We start from the raw sequence: 17,851 nt of genomic DNA, 5'->3' as shown, positions 1-17,851 counted from the left end.
TTACCTGGGAGCACACCCAGCCGGAGGATTCTCCCGGGGTTGCTCCGAAGAAGATAGAGGACGCAGCAAGTGGAGACCAAGGACTGCAGGCACCGCGGAGGACACCCGCTCTCTAGGAAGGACATGCAAAGGACTCCTAGCTGGAGACCTGTAGAAGCCCCCTCAGTGGTGCGGAGCTGCCCTTAGAGTTGCCTGTCCGAAAGTGTGTTTTGAACACTAGGCAACATCAAGGACAAGAGCCGCGCAGAGGACAGGTGACAGCCCAGCAGAGGAGAGGACAGAGGAAGATCCCCAGCCTGATAGGAGCCGGGGGTGGAAGCAGAGGCCTACCCAGAACAGCACGACAGGCGGAGCCATGGACGACCCAGCACCTCCTGCTGCAGGAGCCGATGACACAGGACACAACAACAAGACAGAGAGATCCTCTGGGAGCAGCCACAGCCATTACACCGCAACTGCGGAGCGCAGCATCCCGGGCGTGCTGTGGGCGTGCTGTGTAGCGAATCCAGAGGGACTTGTGATGCAGTGGCGGTGAGTACTCCCCTAATCCCTGGTGCTTGTGGCCCTCCTTCCTGATATTTCCCCATATATTAATAGGTACGTGTGTCATATTGCAGGTTGTTTTATTAGTGATCTATCTAAAGTGCAAGAATAATGCAGGTATTTCACAATTATATATATATATACATATATATATATATATATATATATATATATATATATTATATACACAATTACACACTTTGGATGAGATGTTTTTGGCATTTTGGACTGGCTCCCATCGACCAATCGGGTTCTTCCTGAACTTACCCACCTCCTTTTGACAGACTATGGTTTGATCTTGGTGTCATCCTAGTTTGTGGTATCTTATCCGCAGTAATGAAGGTGGTGATCCCTTATCTATTATTACATTGGCATACGTGTGGGAGGGTGACTATAGCGATACTTAAACTTGAGTGGAATTGAAGGTGTTAATATAGGCATGCAAAGGTCCTAATTTATCAAGGAGTGATAAAACTCACTGTGAATGATAACACATGTTGCGTATGATAAATAGTGCTCCAACCAATCCGCCCCAACCGCCATGTTTTCAGCCTCTGTCATTTGTTTTAAAAAATGACTGTTAGGGGCGGATTGGCTGGTGTACCAATTATCATACGCAACAAGTGTTATCAGTCACGACGATTGTTATCACTCGTTGAAAAATGAGTAACTCTGTAGCGCTTTTAGAGGCTCCTACCCCTCGGCCTGCATGAAGAAGGGCTAAGTGTGCGTCCATGTTGCTTTTACTGCAACGTCACCAGGACCCGGTGAACGTGCAGGTCATTTGGTTATGTAGCCAAAATCGGACTGCATGTTCAGCCTATGGGGGTGGTTGATAACGATATTGAGTGTACACGAGCCCTTGTCAGCGATATTATTATTATTTTTTAAATCCTAACGTGTGCATGGGACGTCACATTTATCTAGCACTGTCCATAATGTGACAATATGCAGCTCATTGGTTGCTGAGGCCAACTTCTCCTTCGCATTACTGGCCAGATTTCCTCCTCTCTGCATTCCACAGCATTGATCTTGCTAACGATGTCCTCAAGCACGGCCGACAGAGGATGTTGCTGACTATGTTTGGGAGTGCGCATAGTCAGCGATGTAGGGGGTAATTCACTCCTGATTGCAAGACTAAAAATGTGGAGGCCGGGCGATTAAGGAATGTCTGCGCATGCATATAGATCCTAGTGCTCAGGCCATCCACTGATGAATTACATTAGTCTTTTTTTTGTTTTGTTTTTTTATAATCAGTGGCCATAAGCAAGATGATTGACCGGAACCCATTGTTTGGGGGTATCACCCGTCCGTTTTCTGAACGTGTCTGGGAAGGCGTGTGACATCCCCTCTGGCCTCGATTGCAGCCACCGAGTAAGTTCTGGGCTTGGCACAGGCTGCACACACTGGGAAAATCATTCAGTGGTGAGTGAGTTGCGAATGGATTTAGCTATTCGCAGGTAGAGTGGCCAATCCCAGGAACAGCGGGATCCCGGGATTTGGCCCCAACATTGGCCGGATTTCTAGATTGGGCTGTGCACCCACTCAAATGCTGCCCGGCTTCTCCCGTCCCTGGCTCTGCGCAATGTGATGTAGTCAGAGGTCAGGCTGCGCAGGGCCGCAGCGCCCACCCGCCCGGCATTTGTTATATTAAGTAAACCAATCCTGGGATTGAGCATTTTACAATCCCATATCTCCGGATTTAAAAAATGCCCAGGGATTGTCATCCCTAAGCGCCAACCATTCGCAGGCTGGCACGGGGTGGGATTACACTCTGTCGCTATAACTAATAGCAGTATAGTCATAAGGTGCTGCTAAAACTGACCGGAGCGATCAGGTCTGAATAACCCCCATCGGGCGTAGCAACCCTTCTAATAACCGGGTCGAATGGCCGAGTTGGTCGACCTGGGTTATTTGGTTGGGAGCTTTCACACCGCACCTCAAGCAGGGTCGCTCTAACATCAACCCAGCAATAATTTGGGTTTAAGGTGCGATGCGAAAGGGGTATGATTTTGTTTGTTTTTGGTGTCAATGCCAGCTGGATATCTGTATATATGTTAAGGGTTGATACCCATTGTTGGCACTGTCCTGGGTTACACCCATAACAGACATATAAGAGAGCCCATATCCAGCCGCACGCGCAGTCTCTATCCCTGTGCAAAGTGGGGATTCGGGTTGATTTGCGATTCCATCGTAGACTCTGATGTTCTGTGCACTGTGTCTCCGACTAATCTGAGGGCAAGGAATCACAGTGTGAGCTCTGCACGAAGTCATTAGCCACTATTAATGTCATCGTTTCATTCATAGATGAAAACTGTACCTGCTAGAATCGTTTCCTAACCAGAAGCCGCATAACTGCGATACTTACACATAGGAGAAGACTTCCATCTAGATTATCTGATTTACTGAGAATGGAGAACGGAATGGAGGAGAAGAATCACATCGCTAATAAGCTATTGAATATAACCTTGGAGATCATCTGCCTGCTGACTGGGGAGGTAAAGTCACAGTGACATCACTCTTATCTCTATTACTGACACAGGGACCTGACTGGGGAGGTGAGGGGGACTGGGAGCGTCACAATGCTATCACTCTTATCTCCATTACTGACACAGGGACCTTACTATGGAGGTGAGGGGGTCTGAGAGCGTCACAGTGACATCACTCTCACCTCTATTACTATCAGAGGGACCTGACTGGGGAGGTGAGGGGGTCTGGGAGCATCACAGTGACATCACTCTCACCTCTATTACTATCAGAGGGACCTGACTATGGAGGTGAGGGGGTCTGAGAGCGTCACAGTGACATCACTCTCACCTCTATTACTATCAGAGGGACCTGACTGGGGAGGTGAGGGGGTCTGGGAGCATCACAGTGACATCACTCTCACCTCTATTACTATCAGAGGGACCTGACTGGGGAGATGAGGGGGTCTGGGAGCGTCACAGTGACACCACTTGTATCTCTATCGCTAACACAGGGACCTGACTGGGGAGGGGAGTGAGGGGACGTTATATTTTAACACTGGAGGATGTGACCGCGGAGGTGTCTGCTGGGAATAAGAAGTTCTACAGTAACACTGAGGGATGTGACCAAATAGGTGACTGCTGGGAATGGGACATTATACAGTAACACCGTGGGATGTGACCGGAGAGGTGACTGCTGGGAATAAGGCAATATACAGTAACACCATGGGATGTGACCGGAGAGGTGACTGCTGGGAATGGGACATTATACAGTAACACTGGTGGATGTGACCGGAGAGGTGACTGCTGGGAATGGGACATTATACTGTAACACCGGGGGATGTGACCGGAGAGGTGACTGCTGGGAATGTGACGTTATACTGTAACACCGGGGGATGTGACCAGAGAGGTGACTGCTGGGAATGGGACATTATACAGTAACACAGGGGGAGGTGACTGGGGAAGTGACTGCTGGGAATGGGATGTTATACAGTAACACCGAGGGATGTGACCAGAGAGGTGATTGCTGGGAATGGGACATTATACAGTAACACTGGTGGGTGTGACCGGAGAGGTGACTGCTGGGAATGGGACAATATACAGTAACACCGGGGGATGTGACCGGAGAGGTGACTGATGGGAATGGGACAATATACAGTAACACAGGGGGATGTGACCTGAGAGGAGATCGCTGGGAATGGGACATTATACAGTAACACTGTTTGATGTGACCCGAGAGGTGACTGCTGGGAATGGGACATTATACAGTAACACAGGGGGATGTGAGCTGAAAGGTGACTGCCGGGAATGGGATGTTATACAGTAACACTGGAGATGTGACCGGAGAGGCGACTGCTGGGAATGGGACATTAAAGAATAACACCAGGTATGTGATCGGAGAGGTGACTGCTGGGAATGGGAGATTATACAGTAACACCAGGGGATGTGACTGGAGAGGTGACTGCTGGTAATGGGGATATTATACAGTAACATTGGGAAATGTGACAGGAGAGGTGCCTGCTGGGAATGGGACATTATACAGTAACACCAGGGGATGTGACCAGAGGGGTGCCTGCTGGGAATGGGGCATTATACAGTAACACCGGGGAATGTGACCGGAGAGGTGACTGCTGGGAATGGGACATTATACAGTAACAACGGTGGATGTGACCGTAGAGGTGACTGCTGGGAATGGGACATTATACAGTAACACAGGGGGATGTGACCAGAGAGGTGACTGCTGGGAATGGGACTTTATACAGTAACACTGGGGGATGTGACCGGAGAGGTGACTGCTGGGAATGGGATGTTATACTGTAACACCAGGGGATGTGACCGGAGAGGTGACTACTGGGAATGGGACATTATACAGTAACACTGGGGATGTGACCGGAGAGGCGACTGCTGGGAATGGGACATTATACAGTAACACAGGGGGATGTGACCAGAGAGGTGACTCCTGGGAATGGGACGTTAAAGAATAACACCGGGTATGTGACCAAAGAGATGACTTCTGGGAATGGGATATTATACAGTAACACCAGGGGATGTGACTGGAGAGGTGACTGCTGGGTATGGGGATATTATACAGTAACATTGGGGAATGTGACAGGAGAGGTGCCTGCTGGGAATGGGACATTATACCGTAACACCGGGGGATGTGACCGGAGAGGTGACTGCTGGGAATGGGCCATTTTACAGTAACACCGGGGGATGTGACCAGAGAGGTGCCTGCTGTGAATGGGATATTATACAGTAACACCGGGGAATGTGACCAGAGAGGTGCCTGCTGGGAATGGGACAATATACAGTAACACAGGGGGATGTGACCAGAGAGGTGCCTGCTGGGAATGGGACAATATACAGAAACACCGGGGAATGTGACCGGAGAGGTGACTGCTGGGAATGGGACGATATACAGTAACACCCGGGATGTGACCAGTAAGGTGACTGCTTGGATTGGGACATTGTTCAGTAATAATTACATTTAATTATAGCAGCTCACCCTGTATAGCACTGGCTTACTGACGCATTGTGTGCAACTATAGTTGCCTACTCTATAATAGCACTGGCTTACTGACGCATTGTGTGTAACTATAGTAGCCTTCCCTGTATAGCACTGGCTTACTGACGCATGCATTGTGTGTAACTATAGTAGCCTACTCTGTAATAGCACTGGCTTACTGATGCATTGTGTGTAACTATAGTAGCCTTCCCTGTATAGCACTGGCTTACTGACGCATGCATTGTGTGTAACTTTCTCTTTCAATGGTCCTGGTGACACAGCTTCACATTGGGATGTAGGAGGGTCCGCAGGAGCCAGGCACCTATCCTAAAGCTTTTGGAGGGTAGGCTCCTCCCCTACTGCATCCCAGATTCCTCAGTTCGTGTTAGGTGCCCACTGGAGTGGGTGCTATTCTAAAGGGCTGCCGGAGCAGCCGAAGGAGTAGAGCTAGTTAGGGTTTTTATTATTTTATTAACTTTTACACTAGCTAGGTAGGCACAGTGTGAGGATTCTCATTAGTGAATCCTCACACTGCTAGCGCAGCAGGAGCTGACAGAAGCGAGTCCTGTCAGCTCACTGTGCACGAGGGAGACGCTGTCTGGCCTCCCTGTGCAGCGCTTGCAGCTTCTTTTAAGAAGCTGCCTGGGCTCCGGAGCGCTCTGAAACCGGCTTCACGCTAGGTGGGGATCATGGGGGACAGGCACTCCGTGATGGCGGCGGCCATTTTATGCGGAGCTTACACACTGAGCTCCTGATATGAGAGGACAGCAGTGCTGTTACAGGCATGTTCCGAGTGGTCCCCAGCTGAGGGGGAGATACTGGAACAAGGAGATCCTACAATGGGAGCGGCTGTCTGGGGGTAGTTGGCGCCAAAAGTCACAGACCCCGCAGCAGCAGGGACTTGGTCCCTTCCCTCACTCTGTTTTGGCGCCATTCAGAACGCTTGCAGCGGAGCTGAGCTGGCTTACAGATCCTGACAGAGTGATTGGATTTCCTGGGCATCGCTTTCCCCATTCTGAAGACTACAGAAAGCTAAGTGAACTGAGTATATTGGTTCTGTATAAAATGTTTGTACATTTAATGCTGGGACTGTGTTAATTGAGAACATCAGGTCTGAGCAACAGCCTGTGGTCTTGGGGGAGGGAGCCTTAAATGCATTGAGCGCTTGCAGTGGTTGTACACTGAGATTTGTCCCTGTGGGGGGCTTATGTATTTATATGCGCTGCTGTGAAACCCATGGGGAGTGAACCCCAGAGGGTAGTACATCGGAACTTGCATGGGCCAAGCCCTAGGCAGGTCTGAAAATGCTTTGGTGCATTACTGGACAGGCAGAGTGATGGCTGGTAACTTCCCTAGACCATTGCCATTCTCTCAGCAGTCTTGTAGCTCTTGGCCTCGGACCCAGACAGATCCTGACTGATTACAGGTCATGCAGGATACTGCTATGGGAATCAGCAGGTTTAAATTACTTGTTGCACAAGTTTTATGGTTATTCTGTGGGGACCCCCAAAAAGGTCTTATTCAGGGCCATTATTAGCTGCTGATGAGGTAGGAGAGTACACAGAACCAAACCAGGGTGATATTTCTGAAGAGTCCTCAGCCTCAAGGGTAGAGGATTTTTATTACTGCTGTTAAACAGGCATTAAATTTGTCTGTGAAGGATAAACTCCTGCAAAGGTTGTTTTTTATGAGACAGCGTAAAGAATCTGATATCTCCCTGCAAAGGGGCCTGAAATACCCCGATAAAAGGCTTCAGATACTTAAAAGATTTCTAAGCCTGTACCCCATGCCTGAGGCGCATGCTGACCTCTGGAAAAAAGTCCCAGTGGTAGATGCTTCTGTGGCACGTGTATCAAGACCTCAGGTGGAGCCACTGTGCTACCAGTACAAGGGGTAGCAGCGTTTAAGGACCCCGCAGACAAAAAGCTGGAGGGTAACCTCAAAGCATTATTTTAAGGGGTGGGATACACCCTACGCCCTCTGATGGTTTCAGCCTGGGTCTCTAAGGCCATATCGTGTGGGCCAGAAATTTGTGCACTATTTTACACGCTGACCCTTGTGTGTTATTGCTTGCAGAGAAGCTTAAAAACGGCTGCAGAGCATGTATTGGAGTCTGAGAGGAAGCTCTCAAAATGGCTGCCAGAGTTTCCACAGTGTCTGTAAATGCCAGGAGAGTGCTCTGGCTTAAGGCTTGGGAGGCAGATAATGTGTCTAAGAAAGCCTTAGAGACAATAGCTTTTAAAGGAAAGCTGTTATTTGCTTCTGAACTGGAAGAGATTATTAAGCAGGCCACAGGTGGCAAAAGTACTTTCCTGCCAGTCCCTGCAGCCAAGCAGACATCAAGGTTTTCTGCTTTCAGGCCAGCCTTGCGGCCCTCCCTTAGAGGAGGTGCGTCTTTCCGAGGGCAGCCCTTCAGGGGAAAGGTCCTAAAGTCTAAATTTGGTTCCTTTCATAAGAAACCAAACACAAAGGAGAGGACAAACCATCTGCATGACTGCCAAGGGTTTTGCCCGGCGGTGGTCAAGATGGGGGGACATCTGACACTGTTCAAAGACGCATGGGCATTGTTAGACCGGGATTCTTGGGTGTTAGAAATTATAACCCAGGGTTACAGAATTCCCTTCAAGGGTCTTCTTCCAAGAAGATTCATTCCCACGCCAATACCAAAAGGGGCTCGGCTCCGTACAGCTCCCTTGGGAGCGGCTCATCTTCTTTTAGAGAAGGGTGTGGTGATCCCGGTCCCCAGAGCGGAATGGAAAAAAGGCTTTTATTCCACTCTGTGTCGGGTGTCCAAACCAGACGGGTCTTTCAGACCGATTCTCAATTTAAAGTCGTTAATTATCCATTTGTGGGTAGACCATTTCAAAATGGAGTCTCTACGGTCAGTGCTGTGAAGCCTGGACCAGGGAGAATTTTTGGCGTTCATGGATGTCCAGGACGCGTACCTTCATGTTCCTGTTCACCCAGGACATCAGGCTCTATTGAGATAGGAGACCATGCACTTGCAATTCCAGGTGTTGCACTTCGGCCTGGCCACAGCGCCAAGGGTATTCACCAAGATAATGTCTGTAATGGCGGCTGTGCTTCGACTGAGGGGAAACACTGTGATCCCATATTTGGACGACCTGCTGTTCAGAGCGGAGTCAGCAGACATGTTGAAGAGTCACTTGGCAAAAGCCATTGGGTTTTTGGCAGGCTCACGGCTGGTTTTTAAACTTACAAAAGTCTCAGTTGGTGCCGTCACAGAGACTCCAATTCTTGGGGGTCATTCGGGTTACCCATCTACATCGGGTATTTTTACCGGAGGCAAAGGCCAGGGATCTGGTTGCCTTAGTCCAGGAGATTCTCAGCTCTCGGAGCACATCAGTATGGAGGTGCCTCAAGCTGCTGGGGAAGATGGTGGCGTCTTTCGAGACGCGGCAGTTTGCCAGGTTCCACTCTCGGGTGTTCCAGTGGAATATTTTGAAGGCTTGGTCAGGAATCACACAGACCATGAAATCCGAACAGATAGTGCTGTCTTCGGAAACTCGAGCCACCCTGAAATGGTGGACAGACGTGGACTCCCTTCAGTGGGGGTCGGTCACTGCAGTCCTGGAGCTGGCTGGTAGTCACTACCGACGCCAGTCTCAGGGGCTGGGGGGGGCAGTAGTCTTGGACCTGCGTCTGCAGAGTTTGTGGACTCCATAGGAATCTGCCTTACCGATCAATATCTTGGAACTGAGAGCTGTGTGGAAAGTGTTTTCTCTAGCGGGAGACAGGTTGCAGAGGCTCCCTTTAAGGATTCAGACCGACAACGCCACAGCTGTGGCGTATCTGAACCACCAGGGAGGCACACGCAGCAAGCTGGCTATGTGGGAGGTGCCCCGAATCTTCTTGTGGGCGAACCAGAATGTTCCAGCATTATCAGCAATATTCATACCAGGAGTGGAGAATATAGAGGCCGACTTCCTGAGCAGGAAGGAGCTGATGAAAGGGAAATGGAGCCTGAACCCACAAGTATTCCACCAGATTACATGGAGGTGGGGAACCTTGGAGGGGGACCTGATGGCATCCAGATTCATCCATCAGGTACCCAGGTTTTATGCCAGGATGAGGGATCCACTGGCAGAAGCAGTGGATGCCATGTCTATCCCCTGGGAGGGGAATTCTTTTTTATGTTTTTCCACCAGTTCCAATGCTGGCAAGAGTGTTGAAAAAGATACAGGCCCGGACAATTCCAGTAATTTTAGTGGCCCCAGATTGGCCAAGGAGGTCCTAGTACTCGAGGCTTCAGAGATTCTCTGTGGACTCATGGCGTCTACCTCTGAGGTCAGACCGTCTAAGACAAGGACCGTTTAACTATCTGGATTCAGCTTGATTAATTTTGATGGCCTGACTGTTGAAACCACCATTTGGAGGAATATAGGATTCTCAGAGGTGGTGGTTAACACGATGATTAAAGCCAGAGAGTCTTCTGTAAATTATTATAGGGTCTGGAAGACCTATATTCAATGGTGTGAAAGATAGAAATCACACACATCCCGATTTAAAATGGCTAAAATTGTTGGAGTTTTTTACAGAATGGACTTTCCTCTGGGATAAGCCTTCAGTAACTCAAAGTTCATATCTCGGCCTTGTCAATTTCCTTCCAAAGAAGGGTTGCATTAATACTGGAAGTCAGACCTTCCTGCAGGGGGTTTCTCTATTGAAACCTCCCTACAAGCAACCAGTAGCGCCAGGGGAATTATCTCTGGTTCTGGAGTACCTTAAAAAGGCGCCTTTTGAGCCGTTAAGGTTGGCTGACCTTAGTTTCCTTACAGGGAAGCTGGTATTTTGTTGGCGGTGGCGTCAGCAAAAAGAGTATTGGAGTTGGGAGCTTTGTTCTACAAGTCTCCCTCCCTTATATGTCATGATGATAGGGCTGTCTTTCGGACAGTACCCCAAGGTTTTTACCAAAAGTAGTCTCTGCTTGTCATCTAAATCAGGAGATGGTTCTGCCTGTGTTTCAACCCCCAGAGGGTTCTAGGAAAAGGGACAAATTGAGGAATTTGGATGTTGTGCGCGTCTTGCGCGTTTAGGTGGACAGAGTTAAGAGTGTCAGAAAGACTGATACTTTACTGGTTTTGTATGACATACACAAAATTGGTTGGCCTGCTTCTAAGCAGACCATTGATAGGTGGTTGCGCTCTGTTATTGCGTTCGCATATACTAAAGTTGGTAGGCCTGTACCGGCCAGGATTAATGCGCATACCACCAGGTCGGTTACCACCTCTTGGGCGGTTCGACTTGGGGCAACAGCTGAGCAGGTTTGCAGGGCTGCCATTTGGTCATCTGTTCATACTTTTGCCAAATTCAATAGGTTCCATGAGTTCGCGTCGGTGGACGCATCATTCGGGCGAGCAGTGATGAGAACTGCAGACCTGAGCGTACCCACCCAAAAGAACCGGCTCTGGAACGTCCCAATGTGAAGCTGTGTCACCAGGACCATTGAAAGAGAAAAAGGGATTTTTGTAAGAACTTACCGTTCGAATCCCTTTCTCTGATATGGTCCTGGTGACACAGCGATCCCTCCCTTACGCTCAGTAAGTATGCCAGTGTTCATGATGTTTCATGTTATAATTGGTTGAAAAGTTAAATTTAAAATTGTGCATATAATATGTGCAGGCGTTGTACTGAGTTAATGTATTCCAGTGGCTTTGAAAGATTGAACTGAGGAATCTGGGATGCAGTAGGGGAGGAGCCTACCCTCCAAAAGCTTTAGGATAGGTGCCTGGCTCCTGCGGACCCTCCTACATCCCCAGTGGCGGGCTGGGCAGGGGGGCAGGGTGCCATCTGCCCCCCGGGCCACTACAGTAATGCAGAAAAAGAGGCCGCCTGTTAGCTTTATTAACATACCTGACAGCCGGAATGTTTCTCTGCTTACGCTCCCGGCTGTCAGTGTATGGCTGTGCTGCTGCACACACACGCACACTGTTGGGGTTGGCAGTTCCAGACACGGCCACCACAAGGAGGTGAATGCCGCCGCCGTATCTACTGACTACCGGCAATTGAATGGAGTTGGACAGCTCAGGGACGGGGTGTCAGTGAGGTTGTCCCGAGCTTTGAGGCTTATGAACTTTAAATGTACAGCCGCGGCCCGCTGCTGAGCTCCAGCCTCCTCCCTCCCACTTTCCCAGAATGCCGGTGTGAGCGCAATGTCATAGCACATGGCATTCTGGCAGCCGGACACAGGGGAGAGAAGAAGGATTTGCGCAGCCTGCCTGTTCGCCCGCCTGCCTGCCTGCCATGATCTTACATAACCTGCCTACGAGCACCGTGTGCCTTGATGAAACCCATCATCATTACCAGACCAGTCCCAGTTCCTGGCCCCATCCTCAGCGCAGGCCAGTAAGTTACACTATCTCTATCTATCCTATACTGCACATTGTGTGTGTGTGTGTGTGTGTGTGTGTGTGTGTATGTGTATGTATGTATGTATATATATATATATATATATATATATATATAATCAGAAAGTGCTATATATTATGTATATGGGGGTTCTATTGTAATGTGTATAAGTGGCTCTATAGTGTTGTAACATATAAAAGGGGGACTAATGTGGGGTGTAATGTGTTGTGTGTGCTGTAACATGCATTGGTACTATTTGTTGTACACACCCCAATATATTTTCCACTGTGGACTGCCACAGAAAACAGGTACAGGTGCGGCTAGAGTAGAGGAGGGGACCTTGGCACAAAAAGCAGCAGGGAGAACCTGGCCTGCCTTACTAGATAACACCAGTGTCAGGCATGCCAATCCTGGTCTCCGTTACTCTTTGGGCCCGAGCTGTGCCCCTTCTGTGTTGGCTGTGGTCTCTGCATGCACAAGGATCACTGGGTTGTTCACCATTAGCATACAATCTCTCCTTCTCCCCATCCTCTCCTCTTTCAAATGTGCTGGGAGACCACACCACTTTTTGTACCTAGCTGTCCATCCCCTTGTATCATGGTGCACCCCCCTGTCATTTTCTTCTGAATCCACCCTTGGCTGCACAGTCACATACTGAAACCTGCTCTACTAAGCCCCTCTCATGCACAGGTTACCCTCCAGATCAGCTTCCTGTCCGGGCTCTGCCCCCAACTTATCTCTTCAATCTCCCTGGTTTCTGCTGTATGGGCCCCACACAGGATGAAAAAGGATGGATCAGAAATCAGCTGCAGAGCACATAGGTACTCCCTGCCCCCTGCAGCCTCTCACTATCTCCCCTGCTGTCTCTTTCATTATCTACCTCTCTCCCGCAGCCTCTCTCTCCCCTGTTGACTCTCTCTGTCTCATCCCTGTGTCCTTTCTCTCCACTGCGGCCTCTCACCCCTGAGCTCGCTCTCACTATCTCCCACTTCCCTGTGCTCTCTCACCATTTTCCTCTCCCCTGTGCACTCTTGCCAACTCCTTCTCCCCTGTGCTCTCTCACTCACCATCTCCTTCTACCCTGCTCTCTTTCTCACCATCTGCCCTGCGCTCACTGTCGCTGTCTCCCTCACCATCTTCCTCTTCCCCTCTTGATATCTCCCTGTCCTCTGCAGTTTATCTCACTATGGGGCCCATGTATCAAGAATTGCATATGCAATGCCATCTGGGCTTGATACTAGTACCCAGCATTGCAATATGAGATTCAATTGTCAGGATGCATGTCCCCTTGATGTGCTGCCTGGGCTACCCCACTGACCGCACATGCACAGCAGCCACTGGGGTATATTCAATGCTCCAGTGAGCGCGGCACAGCATTCTCTGTTTTTCGTTCACCGTTTCATTCATTTTTGGTGAACCGGGAGCGTTGAATAGGGTGAGCACCATTTTGGCGAAAGAACTTGCGTTCTCGCCAAAAAAAGGCATCTTCGCCAGATAAAATGGCAAACTGAATATACCCCATTGCCTCTGTAGGCATAACTGCAATGTGTGGCCCATAGCTGTGGGGAGCAGTGGCTGCAGGGGAACAAGTTTCTCCCGCTGTCCCCTTTTCCCATCAGACTTTATCACTCTGGGGCCACTTGATTGTGTTTGCCCCCCAGACTGAAAGTTGCCAGCCAGCCCCTGTACATCCCAATGTGAAGCTGTGTCACCAGGACCATATCAGAGAAAGGGATTCGAACGGTAAGTTCTTACAAAAATCCCTTTATAGTAGCCTACTCTGTATAACACTGGCTTACTGACGCACGAGATAATCTGACTTTGGCGAATTTTATCGCAAAAACGGCCGTTTTCGCACTTTTTCCCTAATTCGCATATTTAATGAGATGCGAAAATCTGCAAAAAGTGCGGTTTTGCCGCAAAATCACACTTTTTCGCCAGAACTCGCATCCAGATGTTTTCACATTGAAAAGTATACAATTCGCATATTTAATGAGATGCGAATTTGAAAAATGTGTCTAAAAATCTAAAAAAAATCAGACCAGGTTCTGATATGCGATTTGGCCAGAACCCTGCACAGATCATAGAGATCTGTGCATGGCCCTGTGTTAAAAAATGTGGAAAAGTGTTTTTTGACAAAAAAATAGCGTGAGCCAGGGCTGGTTCCAAAAATACGGGGGACAAAAAGCATAGGGGTCCCCCGTATTTCTGAAACCAGCCCCGGACTCTTGGACCGTTCCTGGTTCCAAAAATACGGGGGACAAAAAATCTGGGGGTCCCCCGTATTTTGAAACCAGCACCGAGCTCCAACAGCCCTCGGTGTCATGCCACAGCCGGGGGGACACTTTTTATATAAGGTCCCCCGGCCGAAACATGAGCACCGTGGCTGGTCAGCCTTGGACGGGGTACCTGGAGGAGTGGGGACCCCCCCATAAAGGGGTCCCCCCCCCCCAGGCTTCACCCGTCCAGGGCTGAAGCCCGGGGCTGTCACCGGCGTCCGTGGCCAGTGGACGCCGGCCAGATATGGTTAAATCTTACATACATAACATTGCTTGATACAGGAGAACTACAAGTGCCAGCAGACCTCCCCCGCATGCTGGGACTTGGAGAACCACAAGTCCCAGCATGCGGGGCATTAATGGGCCCACTGGGACTTGTAGTCCACCTGTAAAAAGAATGTTAAAAGAAAACACACACACACAGAGAAGTAAAACTTTATTACACACACATTCACACACCTCACTTTTACAACCACTTTCTTACCGATCCAGGTCCAGCGCTGTCCTCTTCACAGCCGGCTCCCCCCGCACTGACAGCGGGGAGATCCGACTATCTCCGATGCCGCTAACAGCTTCTGTTGCGCTGTCCCAGCGCTACAGAGGCTGAGAGCATCTTTGGCTTATGCGTCTCCATGGAGACGCATAGCTCAGCCAATCAGGGCTGAGCTATGCATCTTCATGGAGACGCATTGGCCAATCACGCTCTCAGCCTCTGTAGCGCTGGAACAGCGCAACAGAAGCTGTTAGCGGCATCGGAGATAGTCGGATCTCCCCGCTGTCAGTGCGGGGGGAGCCGGCTGTGAAGAGGACAGCGTGGGCAGGGGTCCTGGGGGAATGGGGACCCCCCAAAGAAGGGGTCCCCCCTCCAGAGCTTACCTGCCCACGCTGAAGCCCGGGCTGTCCTCGATGCCCCTGGGCAGTGGGCATCGAGCTGATACTTGTGTAAAAAGATAGAAAAACGATTGTATATTGCTGTGGAACTATGAGTCCCAGCAAGCCTGCACCACATGCAGGGACTTGGAGAACCACAAGTCCCAGCATGTGGGGCAATAAAGGGCCCACTGGGACATGTAGTCCCACAGTAGCACAAATAGTTAAATAAATACACACACACACATGTACAGTACAACTTTATTACACACAGAGTCCATTCATCCATACATACCTATGTTGCCATGAAGGATCGGTCCCCTTGTCCTGTAGAATCCACTGGGGTACCTGTGGAGAGAAAACATACTCACAGACGTCTTCAGTACTTGTCCGGGAGCCCAGCAGCACTGTAATCACTGTCCAGTGTTCTGTTTACATCTGGGGCTCCTCCCCCAGACCGGGATTTAGGCCCGCCCACCAGCCAATCATGGACTGGGACAACCACCATGCCGGACCGCCCAGCGGGTTGCAGCTGACCGCCGACCGCCCAGCGGGTTGCAGCTGGAGCCATACTCCATTATTCTCTGGCTACCGCAGGAACTTGGGATTGGACATAAACTAAGAGGTATTGCCGCACTAAGTGTTTTTTTCCCCCAAAAGTAATTGTGGATTAAACCCATTGTGGACACAAAGTGTGAATAATTCCCTAACCATTCATTCCACGCCACTGTACTTATATTTACAGTGACAGCCTCATGTGAACTTAGAGACTTGTCTAACTGAATCTACAGACACGCTAGGAATCCGGAGTTGGTTATAACAGGAATATACCTCATGAAATCCTTTATGAGGAGCTGATATGTTTTATATTATTATTATTGTTTTTACACCAATTGTGTTTAGATAATTGAATTGTGTTTATATAATTGAATATTTGTAAGTGAAAAATTGCTATTCTTACAGTGATGTGTGCGGCGCTCTCTGTTACTGTTAGGTGCACTATTGTACTAATCTGATAGGTTCAAGAGTATTTAATATATATATATAGTGTTCATTAGCAATTTCCAGCATTGCCGTGGGAGCAGCCTTATTATCAATGTTCTTTATAGATTATTCTTTATCATTCATGTGTATATATATATATATATATATATATATATATATATATATATATATATATATATATATATATATATATATATATATATATATATATATATATATATATATATATATATATATATATATATATATATATATATTGAATAGTGGAGCGATATTCTTTATTCTCGCACCCGATTGTTCTGTTTGTATATGATGTGCCCACTCTGACTTTTTTCTTACAGACTTCTGGGACCGAGGATTTCATACAGCAGGGAGCAGTGGTCCTAGAAATAATGTGGGGTCCTCATGCAAATGTACTCAAAGTGACATACAGTACTTGGAGTATACAGCTGGTCCCGTATAGCATACCTCCCAACTGTCACGATTTTAGAGGGACAGTCCCGATTTTCGGGTCCTGTCCCGCTGTCCCACCCGCGGCAGGCATTGTCCCGCTGCGGGGGGGGGGTGACAGTTGGGAGACCCCCAATCTAGTAGAATAGACGCTGTGCGCATGCGCACAGCGTCTATTCTCGTATGAAAATGAGGCTGCGGCTAATTAGCATAAGCCACGCCCTCATTTGCATACGCACCGCCCCCTTTTCGCCGCGCGAGTGTCCCTATTTCCTCCGGACAGAAGTTGGGAGGTATGCGTATATATCCATTGGTTTTATTTGTCTGCAACTACTATGCACCTGTAATTAGAGATGAGCGCATACAGATCCGAACACCCCCAAACTTACCTGTTCCGAAGCATTCACAAGCTGTTCGCGTCCATCCCACCGATAATACAAACCGAAAACAAGGCCAAAACGTCATCATCATCCCGCATCGGATTCTCACGAGACCGGATCTCTATAAGTCCCGGCTTCCAGCGTCATCTTCGCTTGGCACGGATGTGTCCATACTGTCTGCAGAGAGGGGAGGGGACATACACATGGGCATGCTATGGGGGCTGCAGGTGGCGGACAAACTAAAGGGGGAACTAACAGGCTACCTAACTTTATGGGGCTTGTGAAAACAAAAGGGGAAACTACTGAGTGGCAGGGTACAACTACTAAGGGGGAACTACTGTAATGGACTCACTAGGGGTGAGATGTATTAATATACATCGCTGCCCGGACGCAGTGATTCTAGCACATATGTATTAACATATGCGGCTAGCATCGCAGTGCAGTGACGGAGGCCCCCGCAATACCTGTAATGTGGTAAAATGGGGGTGTCTTTTTCACCTCCCTGGGCGCCTCCTCCTCCCCTCACTCCGGGGACAGCTAAGCAGACTGCCCCCGATGCCTCCTCCTCCCCCCTGCAGCCAGAAGGACGTCCAGCTGCGCTGCTAAGGGGAGGAGGGGTTTACTTTCCGGGTTCAGGAGGACCTGCATCAAGGTAAGTCAAGGGGAAGTGGGCTCGGCAGAGACGGCGTGTTTATGGCGATACCCTGCCCTGCTAAGTACTAAGGGGGGCTGCTGTATAGGACTGCTGTGGGGGGGAAACTAAGGGTCTCCCCCCATTTTTTTATTAAAATAAAAGGTGTTTTTTTCTCTTTCAATGGTCCTGGTGACACAGCTCAACATTGGGATGTAGGAGGGTCCGTAGGAGCCAGGCACCTATCCTAAAGCTTTTGGAGGGTAGGCTTCTCCCTTCTGCATCCCAGACTCCTCAGTTCGTGTTAGGTGCCCACTGGAGTGGGTGCTATTCTAAAGGGCTGCCGGAGCAGC

General features: G+C 49.2%; 2 long non-coding RNA genes across 2 annotated transcripts in view; one reads left to right on the top strand and one right to left on the bottom strand.

Annotated features, from left to right (window-relative positions):
- The window catches only part of LOC146056311 (uncharacterized), a 488,478-nt gene that overhangs the window by 240,460 nt on the left and 230,167 nt on the right, over positions 1 to 17,851 (bottom strand). The window lies entirely within an intron of this gene.
- LOC146056319 (uncharacterized) lies at positions 416 to 16,495 on the top strand. Its single transcript, XR_014469135.1, has 4 exons — positions 416 to 531; positions 1,801 to 1,917; positions 2,851 to 3,041; positions 16,379 to 16,495. It is a non-coding gene; the product is annotated as an uncharacterized LOC146056319 (long non-coding RNA).

The sequence above is a fragment of the Crinia signifera genome, unplaced genomic scaffold (assembly GCF_055691185.1).
Source record: "Crinia signifera unplaced genomic scaffold, ASM5569118v1 HAP2_SCAFFOLD_79, whole genome shotgun sequence".
Lineage (NCBI taxonomy): Eukaryota > Metazoa > Chordata > Amphibia > Anura > Myobatrachidae > Crinia > Crinia signifera.
This window is presented reverse-complemented; position numbering and strand designations above follow the sequence as displayed.